General features: G+C 45.9%; 1 protein-coding gene across 9 annotated transcripts in view; it reads right to left on the bottom strand.

The window, feature by feature from the left end:
* The window catches only part of LOC135112560 (nephrin-like), a 216,705-nt gene that overhangs the window by 136,087 nt on the left and 67,620 nt on the right, over positions 1-12,998 (bottom strand). The gene's annotated exons all lie outside the window — the stretch shown is intronic.

Here is a 12,998-nt window from a genome sequence, read left to right as displayed (position 1 = left end):
GAGAGAGAGAGAGAGAGAGAGAACTAAAAATACCGATGTTGGAAAAAGAGAAAAAAAAATGCTGCGTGACTCGTAAAGGAAAGGAAATGAGAAGAAGAGTGAAAGAAGTCGAGTACAGCGAATATAAGAGGAAAGACGAAAGTAACGAAGGAGGGAAGGATGAGGTGAAGGAAGTGACGGATAGTAAGTGGCAGCTAAATAGAAGGAAGGAGAGAAGCACGGAGGGAGGGAAGGTGGGAGGTGTCGAGGGGTGAATGACAAGGAAGCCAAACATAATGGAAGGAGGAGAAAAATCAGAGGGAAAGACAGTTTGGGGAAGTGATGAGCAGTGGAAGACAGGGTGACTATAGAGAAAAATGGACGGAAGGAGCCAGGAAGGAAATATATATAAAAGACAGATATACAGAGAGAGAGAGAGAGAGAGAGAGAGAGAGAGAGAGAGAGAGAGAGAGAGAGAGAGAGGAGAGAGAGAGAGAGAGAGAGAGAGAGAGAGAGAGAGAGAGGAGTAAAACAGAAGAAAAAATAAAGTGACGGGAAAAGAAAGGAAGGAAAAGGAAGAGGAATGAAAGAGGAATGAGAGAGCGGCAAGGTGGCTCACCTCACGCGGGGCTCAGGGCACAACCCGGAGAACACCCTGACCCTGTGGGAACAACACGAAACTCCCTCCTGACCTCCGTAACCTCGAGGCGTTAGTTGCTCCCACGCATTATCACATTATATTGGCCGCCGCGGTTTTGTTCCTGTTACATTATTACGGTAACAGCGCGGCGTGGCAGAGTGAGAGACTGTAGTGGCGGCGGCAGCGGTGGGGGAGAGAGAAAGGCGTGTAATGCGGTGGTTGAGTGATGTTGTCTGGTGGTTATGAACTAAGATGTTGGTGATGGTGCCAGAGGTGGAGTGGAGGCGACAGGGCGTGGATGGTGGATATGGTAGTGACGTGGATGTAGTGATGCCATTAGCGGTCTCGAGAGCGACGAACAAGAGTGATGCAATGGAGAGAAGGAGAATTCTGACGGCAGTGACGGTGGTGAATCATGTCAGGGAGGGACGAGGGGCGACAGGGCTCCTATCATCACAAAGGACGTGGAACTGCTTCCCATGATTACACGACCGACGACCATCCACACTTCGTCTCATCTCTCGCCACGTTCATGACCACTGCCAAGTTTTTTACGAGTTTTCTCCTCGTCACGAAGGGTGCGCCGGCCACTGCCACTTCGATGACGTTCAGATCAACGCACAGCAAACACAACACTAACCACACTCACCACCACACCTACAGCTACTACGCTTTACTCTCAACACCTCCTGCATATGTACTCCCAGACACAACTACGGGCTACCACAACCACCACCATCGCCAAAACCAACAAGCACAATTCTCACTACCACCATCGCCGCCAGAGATCCGCTTTGATAGAATAACTTCCCCGGGGATTCGCTCTGAGTCTGCCATTAAGATTTATGTGGAAAGTTTATATTTCAAGAGAGTTATTGTCTGGAGAGGCAGTTATGATCTTTGTCCCCGCCAGCCTCCCTCCCTCCCATTGCTGCCTGATGGCCCACCACTCATTGTCTTTCCAATTAAGCACCGCCTCAAAGGGACTAGTGTTTGCTTTAATCTCGTAACTTTCTGACTTGAATGAAAGATTTGCGCTACACCGTGCTACGTTACACTATTGCATCTAATAAGGAACATAGGCAGGAGTTTTCAGAGGGTTTGCACTTTGAAGCTGTTAGAAAAAAAAATATTAAAGTGAAATGCCATTATGTTGATATGTTATTATAAGAGGTTATTATGAGGGAAGCGAGTGGCATAGCCCTCTACTTATATGAGCCCAGAATTACCGCTGCCATCACCGCCACGATTATTACTACTGCTATTACTAATACCAATTCCACTGAAATTACAACTTCCCCTCGCGTAATGTCTACAGCCATTATTATTACAATTATTACTGTTATTACTGTTGTTATTGTTGCTGTTGTTATTATCATTATTATTATCCTTATCACCATCATCACCATCACCATTACTATTACTATTCTTATCATTAATAGCAGCAGCAGCACAGACAACAACAACAGATGCCCTTTACTTCCCTGGCCATCACTTTCTCTGCTTCAGACGGCCAATAACTTTCAAGAATCCACAACTACACAATTAGCTCAGGGCGACCAATCATCCACAGAGTCCTTAGGCGAGGGCGAGGAGTGGGCCAGGGTGGGAATGCTCGGGGGCAGGAGAAAGGGAGGGAAGGAGAGAGGAAAGGAAAGGAAGAACAGGACAGAGAAGAAAAAAGGAAGGAAGAACGAAAGGGAAAGAACGAAATTGTATTAAGAAAGTGAGGAAGAACGAAAAAGATGGAGAGAAGAAAGGAAAGAGGCAAGACGGAGAAGAAATGGAGGGTGGAAGAAAGGAAGTAAAATAATAAAGCAATAAATGGACAAAATATAACAAAGGAAGAAAGAAAAGTTTGAGGGAATGAAGACAGGGAAGAGGGACAGAAAGAGAAAGAGAGAAAATGGGACTAAAAGTAAAAAACCGAAAGGAAGGAAAAACCAAAAAAAGAAAAAAGGAAATAAAGGAAGAAACAGGAGAAGAGAGAAGAAAGGGAAGGAAGGAAAGAGAGAAGAACAGGGAAGAAAGAATGCATGAATCAAGGAAGGAAAACAGAAAAAAAGCGAAACGGAAAGAAGGAAGAATTGAAGGAAGGGATGAAGAAAGGAGGGAAGGAGAGAAAGAATGTAGGAAGGGAGAAAAGAACGAGAGAAGAAAGGAGAAGAATGAATGTATACGTAAATCAAAGAAAGAAACACAGAAAAAGGTGAAACATAAAGAAGGAAGGAAGAAGTGAAGGAAGGTGGGAAGGAAGGAGAGCGTCAGCTGATTGGCCCTGGTGGCGGCACTCTTTGTGGCCCTAATGAATGGCCGACGATGGCTCGCAGGGCCACACGTTAGTCGCCAGCACGTTATTACATGGCCTTCCCTTTACTACTGCTGGCGGTGTTATTAACTGGGTCACACGCGTCCCCTGATGGAGCACTTTGAAACTTCCTTGGGTTGTGGGATTATTTGAACGCCAACACCGCAGACGACCCCGCCGCCGCTGCTGCTCTTGTGTACCAAACCTGACCTTCTTTCGCCTGTTCCGACATCTCTTCAAATTTATACGAGGAGGATTTTTCGATATTAGAAACCGCTGCCTCGTGCAACTTCCGCTCTCCTCCGCCGACTGTTAGGGTGGGCGGAGCGACGGTAAGGTACTTGTGGCCGCATAAACAGAAAGAACAGTGGGAATAATGTTGAGTATTCTTCGTATATTAATGTAAGTGCGTGGTTCTGTTGTATTGAGGCTCTACTTTACTTTACCCATTGTCTTTATGTATGATATGCGAATGCTTTCAGTCTGTAAATGAGAAAAATATATGGAAAAGTTATATATATTTGTTTTGTTTTTTTCTTTCTTATTTCACTAGTCATCATTAAACTCGGAGATGGACAGGGAGAAAAATATAACGCGCTAACTTCGGCATAAGTAAAGCCAAACATACTGATGAGTTTGATGGAGTTTTAAAACGTGACCAAGTTCAACGACATTAAGTAGTCGGAGCCTTTTTTCTGAGTTTCTCCACCAGTGACTCAATTCTTTACTCTTTTTATTTTACTTTTACAATGTTACTATCTTCGTGAGCAAAAAGATCATCAACCAAACAGTCTTCTTTTCGAATCCTAGCACAGAGAGAGAGAGAGAGAGAGAGAGAGAGAGAGAGAGAGAGAGAGAGAGAGAGAGAGAGAGAGAGAGAGAGAGAGAGAGAGAGAGAGAGAGAGAGAGAGAGAGAGAGAGAGAGAGAGAGAGAGGCGGACAGACAGACTTAATTCCATCCTGGGAGGTCTGTCCTTGTAATGTAGAATTGAGTGTGTGTGTGTGTGTGTGTGTGTGTGTGTGTGTGTGTGTGTGTGTGTGTGTGTGTGTGTGTGTGTGTGTGTGTGTGTGTGTGTGTGTGTGTGTGATTTATTAATAGAATACATTACATATTCAGTAATGCCACGGTTTCCCGTCTGCTGGTGACCCCTTAGCAACCAGACAGACAGCGTAAGGTCATACGTGTTTCTATGCGGTCTCGAAGTCTGAAAAAACCCAGAAAAGAGAAGGAAAATCGAAAAGCATTGGGGTGGGTGTGGAAAGGTGAGTTTGTGACTTTGTAGGGCGAGTGGAACAGAAGGAAAGAATGAGAGGGGGACGGAATTCTAGTCACTAGTGTACTGCAAGCGTTCTTTTCTCTCTCAATGACGCGATACAATAATATTTTCAGATCTAAAAGAAAATGTACACTCGTTACTGCCATCCCAGTATTGTAATGCTACTTCCTCCTTAAGTTTCCATCCCTCTCCTCTCCCTCCCTTTACAAATCCCTCTCCTTCAGTCTTCTATTTACTCTTTTTCGCCGTCCGTTTTGCTTCCTCACCTTCCCTTCATATCTATTTTACTTTTAGTTTGTTCAACTGCCTTTACTCCCTGCCCCCTTTCTCTTCCTCTTCGCCATTCCTTCATGCTATTTCCCTCTCTCCATTCTTTCATTCTCACATTTCTCTACTGGTTCCTAGTGCTTCACTTTCCCCAATTTTCCTTCCATCTTCGCGTATGTTTCATTTCCTTGCATTCTTCCTCTTCTTTTTTCCTCCCATCCCTTTGCCTTTCGTTCCTCTCAACACAGCTCATCCATATCAGGCAGACTGCGAACTTTACTCTCCGTGGGTCATATCTTTCTGGGAAGTTAAGAAGCAGGTGTTTAGTTCTCCGTTCTTCACAGTAGTGGTGAACTCTCTCTCTCTCTCTCTCTCTCTCTCTCTTTCTCTCTCTCTCTCTCTCTCTCTCTCTCTCTCTCTCTTTCTCTCTCTCTCTCTCTGTCTGTCGGTAACAACACAGTCACCTTTCTTTTCTCTTCTACCATGAGGGCAATAACCTTTACGTATTATGAATAACACTGGTGACAAAAAATTAAATAAATAAATAAGTAAATGTAAAAATGCACATTTCTCCAGTTAGAAAGGACTCTGTATATACAATAGGTTACGTGTTCACTTCCAATACGCACAGGACTGCTTTAAAAAATTACTGTAGAACGACTGATAATAGTGATGTTTGTGCTCTTGTCCCGCAGCACTTCAAAGACGGAAACAATCTGAAAGACATAAAAAAAGGGTCAATTGTATTTTCCTCTTTCAGACAAAGCTTGCCTCGACTCTCTCGCGAGGGCTCTGATTGGTGGGTCGTTAGCCCAATCACCGAGCACGCTTTTGTTGTAGTCTTGATGCACGCTTGTTACCAGTTGTCTCGACGGCCTCTGGTCTGTGTGTGTGTGCGTGTGTGTGTGTGTCTGTGTGCGTGTGTGTGTGTGTGTGTGTGTGTGTTTACCGAAGTATTACATCATGACTTATTACATCATGACAACCAAACCAAGCATCATTTTCCTTCCACTCAATCTAAGCTTCATTCATCAATCACAACTTGAAATCATCATACTCTCTACGGTTTTCCCTATTCCTTTAATCTAGCAGTCATCCTCAATGGAGTTAGTTACGTATACCAGGTTGTTACCGGCTATTAATTACATTTTTAATCGCACTTCAAACGTGACCCGACTTAGTATCCTATTGCCACGACAGAGACAGAGAGAGCGGAGAGGAAGGAAGAAGGAAAGGGAGGAACGGAGCCAGACAGCGATGTATGGGGGCTGGCAAGGGCGGGGTCGGCGTCTCTTAATGGAAAGGGGCGCCACAGAGGTGACTCCATAACTATTAACCCGCCCATTGTTGTCCTCCTGTAGGCCGCCACCCATTCACCAAGTTCGGCTGTGAGTGCTGCGAGAGACTGTATGGCTGACAGGCACTTCCCTGATTATTTTTTCCTTCTTTTCTTTTCCTTCGCGAGATTTTTTTGGTATTTCCTCTCTCTCCCTCTTCCTTATTCCTTTGCTATCGTTCATTCTGTCGTTTCCGCATCATTTCGTTTGCTATCTGTCAGGAATGTCTGTCTCCTTTCCTTCGTCGTTCCCTATGAGATACGGACGGAGTCTACACAGTAAGTCTTCGTGAATCATGCGCGATGAACGAAAACTTGCCTGGCGAATTGTGAAACTTACTCAAAATATCACAATACACTATAAAAGATGCAGTCGTGTCTGAAGGTCTGCCTGTCGCCTCTCTTTTTTTTTCTCTCTCTCTCTCTCTTTCTCCCTCTGTCTGAACACAAGTGAGGAGAGAAGCAACAACAGCATCAGTCAGACATACTATTTACTCCCTTCATCCTGTCACTCACCACTCATCCCTCGCGATAATCACTAATCTCCTCCTGCTAACCGCCACTCCCCTCTCCCCTTACTCCTCTCCTTGCCTCTCCCAACAACCTCCCCTCACCAAACTGTTTGAACCACCTCCTCCTGCTGCTACATCCTCTTCCTACCGCCTCCATCTCCCTGCCCTAAAGCTCCCATCACCTTTGCCCTCAGCGTATCTTTGACCTCGGTGAGATGAAGAAAAAAAATCCATCATTTAATGACTTCTTCTAAAAACGGCCGCTTCCTATATTAATACAACCGAGAAGAATAATTCTGAAGAAGGTTATTCGTCTTTATTTTCCGAGCGGCGGGAGGGACGGGGCGGGGCGCGGCGGGAGAGGTCGTGCCGTGGGCGAGGTTTGGTTTAATAAGGATCTAGAAGGGAAGGATGCCAGGTTAATAAGGGAAGAAAATGTGTGTGTGTGTGTGTGTGTGTGTGTGTGTGTGTGTGTGTGTGTGTGTGTGTGTGTGTGTGTGTGTGTGTGGGTTTGGGGTAGATGTGCGTCTCTCTCTCTCTCTCTCTCTCTCTCTCTCTCTCTCTCTCTCTCTCTCTCTCTCTCTCTCTCTCTTTCTAATCTTGGCCACGCACAAAATACCTCCTGTTCTCTGCTCCATAAGCGGCTCCCGATCATGATAAACACCGGCGAGGCGCCCAGTGGAGGGTGGCCCACAGATAATCCATTCAGCGAAGGCAGAGCCATGAAATGACAGAAATGTTTTATGGCCAGCAGAGAAAATGGAAAGCCGCCCAGAATAGAATACATTTGGAAAACTTTGTGGAAGATTAGACCCATTTCGAGGGTCATAAAGTTGTGCTCGCATCACTTACCTTTAAGGACTCAATGGATCTCACAGTACACGTGAAAGGAAGACCGAGAGACGCTTCAATATATATTTCATAAACTGGATTTTTCTGAGTTGCAAATAAGGACGCGGTGTGAAAGAAACACTTTGCTCTCCGAGGCACGCGACAAGAAATATAACACTAATAATTATTGTTATAATTATGCAGCTCCATTAATCCACATAATGTGTCACCTTTCGCTGCTAAGAGCCGCAATGCACTCTGCTTGGCGTCGAGGGAAACTCTTCTCTTCAGCCATGCTACATACGGTTCACTTCTCCCTCCAGCTTTCCGCAATGACGAGCACCCAAAGACTTTTAAGACATATTTCAAGTTAACAGTAAGGGATATCTTTGTATTTTACACTAGAATGAGTGTGTATTTATTTTGTATTTATATTTTTACACATTCTCTGCACATTACCGTTTCTTGCCATGGATATTGACTCAATTTCCCTCCCTTTTTGCAGCTGTATTTGAGTTCCTCTCAGGGGAAAGAGCAGTTAAAGATGCAACACAAGGACCAACACCTCACTCCGTTTGCCTCTTTACGCCCTCAGAAGATATCACTGAAAAGCTGCTGATCCTATGGACTAAAATGTTTTTTCTCATAAATTTCAGTTATAACTCAACAAGAGAAAAATTACGGCAGTCGCCCCTGAAGGTAATTAATGATTCAATTACTGTAGAAAACGAGGAAATATTTGTTGTGTCTGCGGCACCTGATACCGCCACTACTTACACGCGTGCACCAGCCACCCCACACAGCTGCTATCACACTCTCTGCCACAAACACAATGCCACGCCCGCAATGACCATCAACAACACCATTAAAAAATGCCATTAATTGGCCACCTCTCACTACCACCTTTCCAACGGTATTTCTTCTTTACTACCTTCACATAACTTTTCCTGTCCCTTCCCTTTCTCCTCCGTCTGTGGTTGCTTCTACTTTTGTTTTTATTAGCCACCCTTCTCTGTCTCCTCCTCTTGCCTCAATGCTACAATAATACCAGCCACTCTTATTACACATAGTGTTACTACTACCAACTCGATAGAGCCGCACCCTTTCAAGTCTCGCTCCTACAAGCACCATAACGATGAAAATAAATGTAGCAATTTCTTGAAATTTCCTTCAGTTACATCCACACAAACTGCAGAGACGTTGCTAACAATGTAAAAATTCAGCTTTTAAAAAATCCCCATTTTTTTTTTCAAAATAAACAAGGAAGCTTCCATTATTCTAAAACTTTCGTTTGTTTGCGATCCTTACATACTTTTACGACTTTAATCTCTCTCTCTCTCTCTCTCTCTCTCTCTCTCTCTCTCTCTCTCTCTCTCTCTCTCTCTCTCTCTCTCTCTCTCTCTGAATGGTTCAGGGGTGTGAATGCGGGAAAATGTAGCGAGGAAAGGAAATATTCTGACTGAGAGGCACATAAGTCAGACTCGGATGAGAGGATAATTGTGAACGGAGCAACTTACGGGTGGAGAAAAGGCGGTTAAGGTGGAAAATTTACGTTATTAAGCTGTTCGCTTCCCTCCCAACCTTTTTTTTTTTTTTTCTAAGGCTTAAGTTAAGACGGAAAGTTACTAAATTGTTCTCCCTTAAAGTTTAGAATTTCGAAATATATTTGTACTTTTTCCCCTTTTTTAATAGAGGCCTTTTATTAAAGAGAGTTTCCTTGACTTCAAACGTGTCGGCATCTTGGTCCCCCTCTTACGTCCCCTGACCTACCTTAACCAACCTCTCACCGTATACCTTGTTTTCTACACCTCCAGAGGGTCCCTACACTTGGCTTTACTCTTGACAACAAAGCGCGCCACATCTTATACAGCTCTTAAACCCACTACGCCCACAGCCTGCTCCCTCCACACCTACCACTTGTACCAACTTGCTCCATATACCTTCATCCACCTTCCTACACATGTCGACCGCCCCTCACACATCTACCCTTCTGTCCTGACCTTCACGTGACCCTTATTCTGCGTTTTAGTTCTTCATCGAGAAAAATGTGGTCTAGTCCATTTCTGAATCCATTTCTTATCTCCTCCAAACACGTGTGAAAATTATTAACAGTGACCGCGAGTGCTGCCAGTCAAGGGTCTGTTTCCCAAAATTCTTCGCTGTCAGAGCACTGAAGTGAGACTCTCTACCGAACATATATCAAAGGTATTCGTTCCACCATATACTAATGATGGCGTTCGCTGTTTAGCCCTCAGGAGAATGTGATATGTAAGATCTCTCTCTCTCTCTCTCTCTCTCTCTCTCTCTCTCTCTCTCTCTCTCTCTCTCTCTCTCTCTCTCTCTCTCTTAATTAGAGTAATATTAGAGCTCCAAAGCTCCCGAGGACGCCATCAAGCATGGAAAAAAAAAAATATCTACCTTTGTGTCTCTTCCTCTTGCCCAGACCCCGGCCATGAGGCACTGTAACGCTGTTTTCTTTTTTCGTGTGGAGCAGCTTCTTGGATCTATAGCAGCTGTCAGACGCAGGAGGCTGGCGTGGCAAAGTGTATGCACAGATCAGCGGAGCAGTTCCCCTGTTGGCCGCAGGTAGCAGCGCGCCGGGGAAGTTACGCATACAAGGGAGGGTAACCACCGAGACAAGCGAACACTCCACGCGCAAATTATATTCGATTGCGGTGTTTGTTTTGCGAATTTCAGGCGGAAAAAAATCGGAAAATACATTTTCACGTCTACGGCACACGCACCCGAATTTTCTCTCCCCCACGGGTATTACACAGCTCTGATCCGGAATTATGAATCTTTTTTTGTTTTACTTCCCTACCGCGAGCTTGTAGCCAAAGCAGAGGATGGCAGACACCTTTTCTCCTGCAGGTTGAGAGAACCCAAGCGTGCAAATCGTGATAAAGAGTCAAAATAAGTGAGTTTTCCCCCTCAGTAATATTCAGGCAAGAATTTATTCAGCCGTACAACACGCCAAGACCCAATTTCGAGACGGAAAATTAGATTCCTAGACCATGTTCAATTTCGTTCAATTTCGCCTCTGGGGGACGTCCTTCCCTGTGTCAGGTACTTCCCTAGCAGCCCACCACTTGTCTTGCAAGGCCGGGACGCTGGCCCTGAGTGAGGCCCAGTAATGCGCCACTGCCGGGACAAAGCACCAACACAACCGTTTGAGTGCAGTGCTCTCCCTCTCTGCGTCCATCCCGCTAATGTCACACACATTAGCGCTCCTCCTTATCATTTTTTCTCTCTTTTTATTTATTTTAAGGTAAACAGGTTTCCTTTCGCGTCCTCTTCAAAGCGTAATACGTCTCCTGGTTGAGTTTATTGGTTTAGATAGGAATTCTTTCCCAGACTTTTCTCCCTCTTTTCTTTCCCTGTGAGATATGTCTTCAAGTCTCTCTCTCTCTCTCTCTCTCTCTCTCTCTCTCTCTCTCTCTCTCTCTCTCTCTCTCTCTCTCTCGCGCTTTCCGCAGTGAAAAGCCATTAAGTACTTTCTGTTTCATCTCTCAGAACCCTCCAAGTTATCTCAACTGCCTCCTATCTGAACTCTTCTTCCCCATTTCCCCCTTGTTCCGAGACTTCTCCCTCGTACTGCCAATCTGTCCCCTCCTCTCTCCCCTTTCCTCTTACCTCTAAATCTTCCTTGTACCGTCTCCTTTCCTCCATCCTGTTGCCACGCTCCTGTCCTCCTCCTCCCACTTTCTGTGAGCTAAGACAGTTCCCTTCCTTTGCCTGTCCTCCAGCACCCGCCCCTACTTCCCCTCCGCAGCGTTATATCGAAGGAGCTTTAGACAGGTAGTCCGTATATAGACAGAAGTGGCGATGGAGAGTCGACCAATATTGTTAGCAAACACTTGGGCTTCGTCAGCCGAGTGTTCCCAGGACGATGTGCACGGCGCCCTCAAACACTCCCTTCTCCCTGACCTCCCTCCCTTTCCTCCCCTCTCCGCGCCATCACCGCGCGAGGGGACAGGGGAGGGAAAACGAGGAGGCAGCGTGAAGGGAAACAGTGGCAAGAACGTGGTAGAAAAAGATGGGTGTCGTTCAAGTCCAGGAATGAGAAAGTTTGTTATGAAGGAAGATGATGTGTGGTGGAGAGTTGACCAGCCTCCCGGAGGTCACTTTTGGGAGTTTGGGGACGATGATTATGACACCCGCGGGAAGGGGAAGAGAAAAAGAACGAACAACAAAGGAACAATACCAACGTGAAGAAACGTGATAATGGTGAAGACTTTTTTTCTCTCTTCTTTTCCTTCACTGTTGATGAGAATGTAATGGCAGCGGCAGGAATGAAGATGATGATAATGATAACGATGATGACAACATGAGAAGTATAGGCTAACCGGATGAGTAAACAGTGATAAACTTGGAACTAAAAGAAAAAAAATCAATAAAGAGAAAAAAGTATTAAGTGAACAATATCCACAAAGAAACAATAAATAGAGGAAAGGATTCAGCGGCGCGGAAGGCCTAAGTTATATGGGAGGGAAGCGAGTGGCCGGGGGGGGGGGGAGATACAAAGAGGAGGAGGAGGAGGAGGAGGAGGAGGAGGAGGAGGAGGAAGGACTGAGCAGGGACTGGGAGAAGTAGGAAGAGAATGGAGAGACGAAAACGAGGAAGAGAAGAAAAAGGAAGAGAAGGAATGGAGGAGGAAAGAGAGGTTAGGAGGGATTCAAGCCGTAGGTCCTGCCAGTGACAACCTCTCCGTTAAGGATCAGGAAGGTGCACGGAGGGAAGGCTGGGGCGGTACGCAAGTGGAGGGAATGAAGTGAGGGAAAAGAAGGAGAAGCAAGAGCAAAGGAGGTGTGGGATAATGGCACAACGAAAAGAAACACAAAGTGGAAGATGAAAAAAATAATAATAACGGGTCTGAGCGCACTCAAGCTGATGTGCGGAGGAGTGGAGGCGGAAGAACGGAGGTACATTTTTTCCTCCCAATAGTCCGTCAAAGAAAACGGACAGCGGCAGCAAACACTTCCACGTCTGTCGGTTTTACACTGCATGCTTGCCTGTCTGTGTGCCTGTGTGTCTGCCTGTGTACCGCTCCCGAAAGACTCTCTTAAGTGCAAGCCTCTCTCAACTCATCCTTTGATGCTGAGGCTTATAAGACCTTTTTTATTGCTCTCGCCACCCTCCAGGCTGTGTCCCGCGACGCTGAAAAAGTCCCCCACAACTCCAACAGAAGCCCCGCCCCCCGCCGCACACTCCCTCTCCCTCCATCCATATTTCAGTGGTGCGTATATCTCTATTTCCTGCCCATACTCATTCACAGCACGGCGCCAGACCTCAAGTGAAACGCTCCCACATCGCCCGTGTTAGGATGGCTTCCCGAGTCCCCATTTGGAAGCCTCGAGGGAACAGTGTTTTAGCGGAAAGGACATTGGTAAAAAGTGGCGGTGACATTCCCCTTACCTTAGTCGCTACGCGTGTCAACAGAGCCATACCTCTCTCTCTCTCTCTCTCTCTCTCTCTCTCTCTCTCTCTCTCTCTCTCTCTCTCTCTCTCTCTCTCTCTCTCTCTAAAGCTGGGCAAGACAAGAGGCATCAGCTTCACTCGACTGCCAATCCCTGTCAATGAGCGGCGTCAGGACCAGGTGACTGCAAGATAGCAATTTCCAGGTATTCTCTGCACCGAGGTGATACCAGCGTGTCGTAACTTCCCCAGCCAACAAGGCGCGTGTATGCTGCGTTGTTGGGTGAGGCTTGAGCAGAGTGATCAGGAAAGGGCATCAGATCAGGTGATTATTAAATTCATCACCACAAGGGGATGGGAGCCGATACTCTCCTCACCTTAATATAAGATAATCATATCCGAGGTGAAAGTGATGATCTCATTTTCGCAGGCC

The sequence above is a fragment of the Scylla paramamosain genome, chromosome 24 (genome assembly GCF_035594125.1).
Source record: "Scylla paramamosain isolate STU-SP2022 chromosome 24, ASM3559412v1, whole genome shotgun sequence".
In the NCBI taxonomy this organism is placed as follows: Eukaryota; Metazoa; Arthropoda; class Malacostraca; order Decapoda; family Portunidae; genus Scylla; species Scylla paramamosain.
The sequence above is the reverse complement of the archived record's forward strand: the minus strand, read 5'-3'. Positions and strand labels throughout refer to the sequence as shown.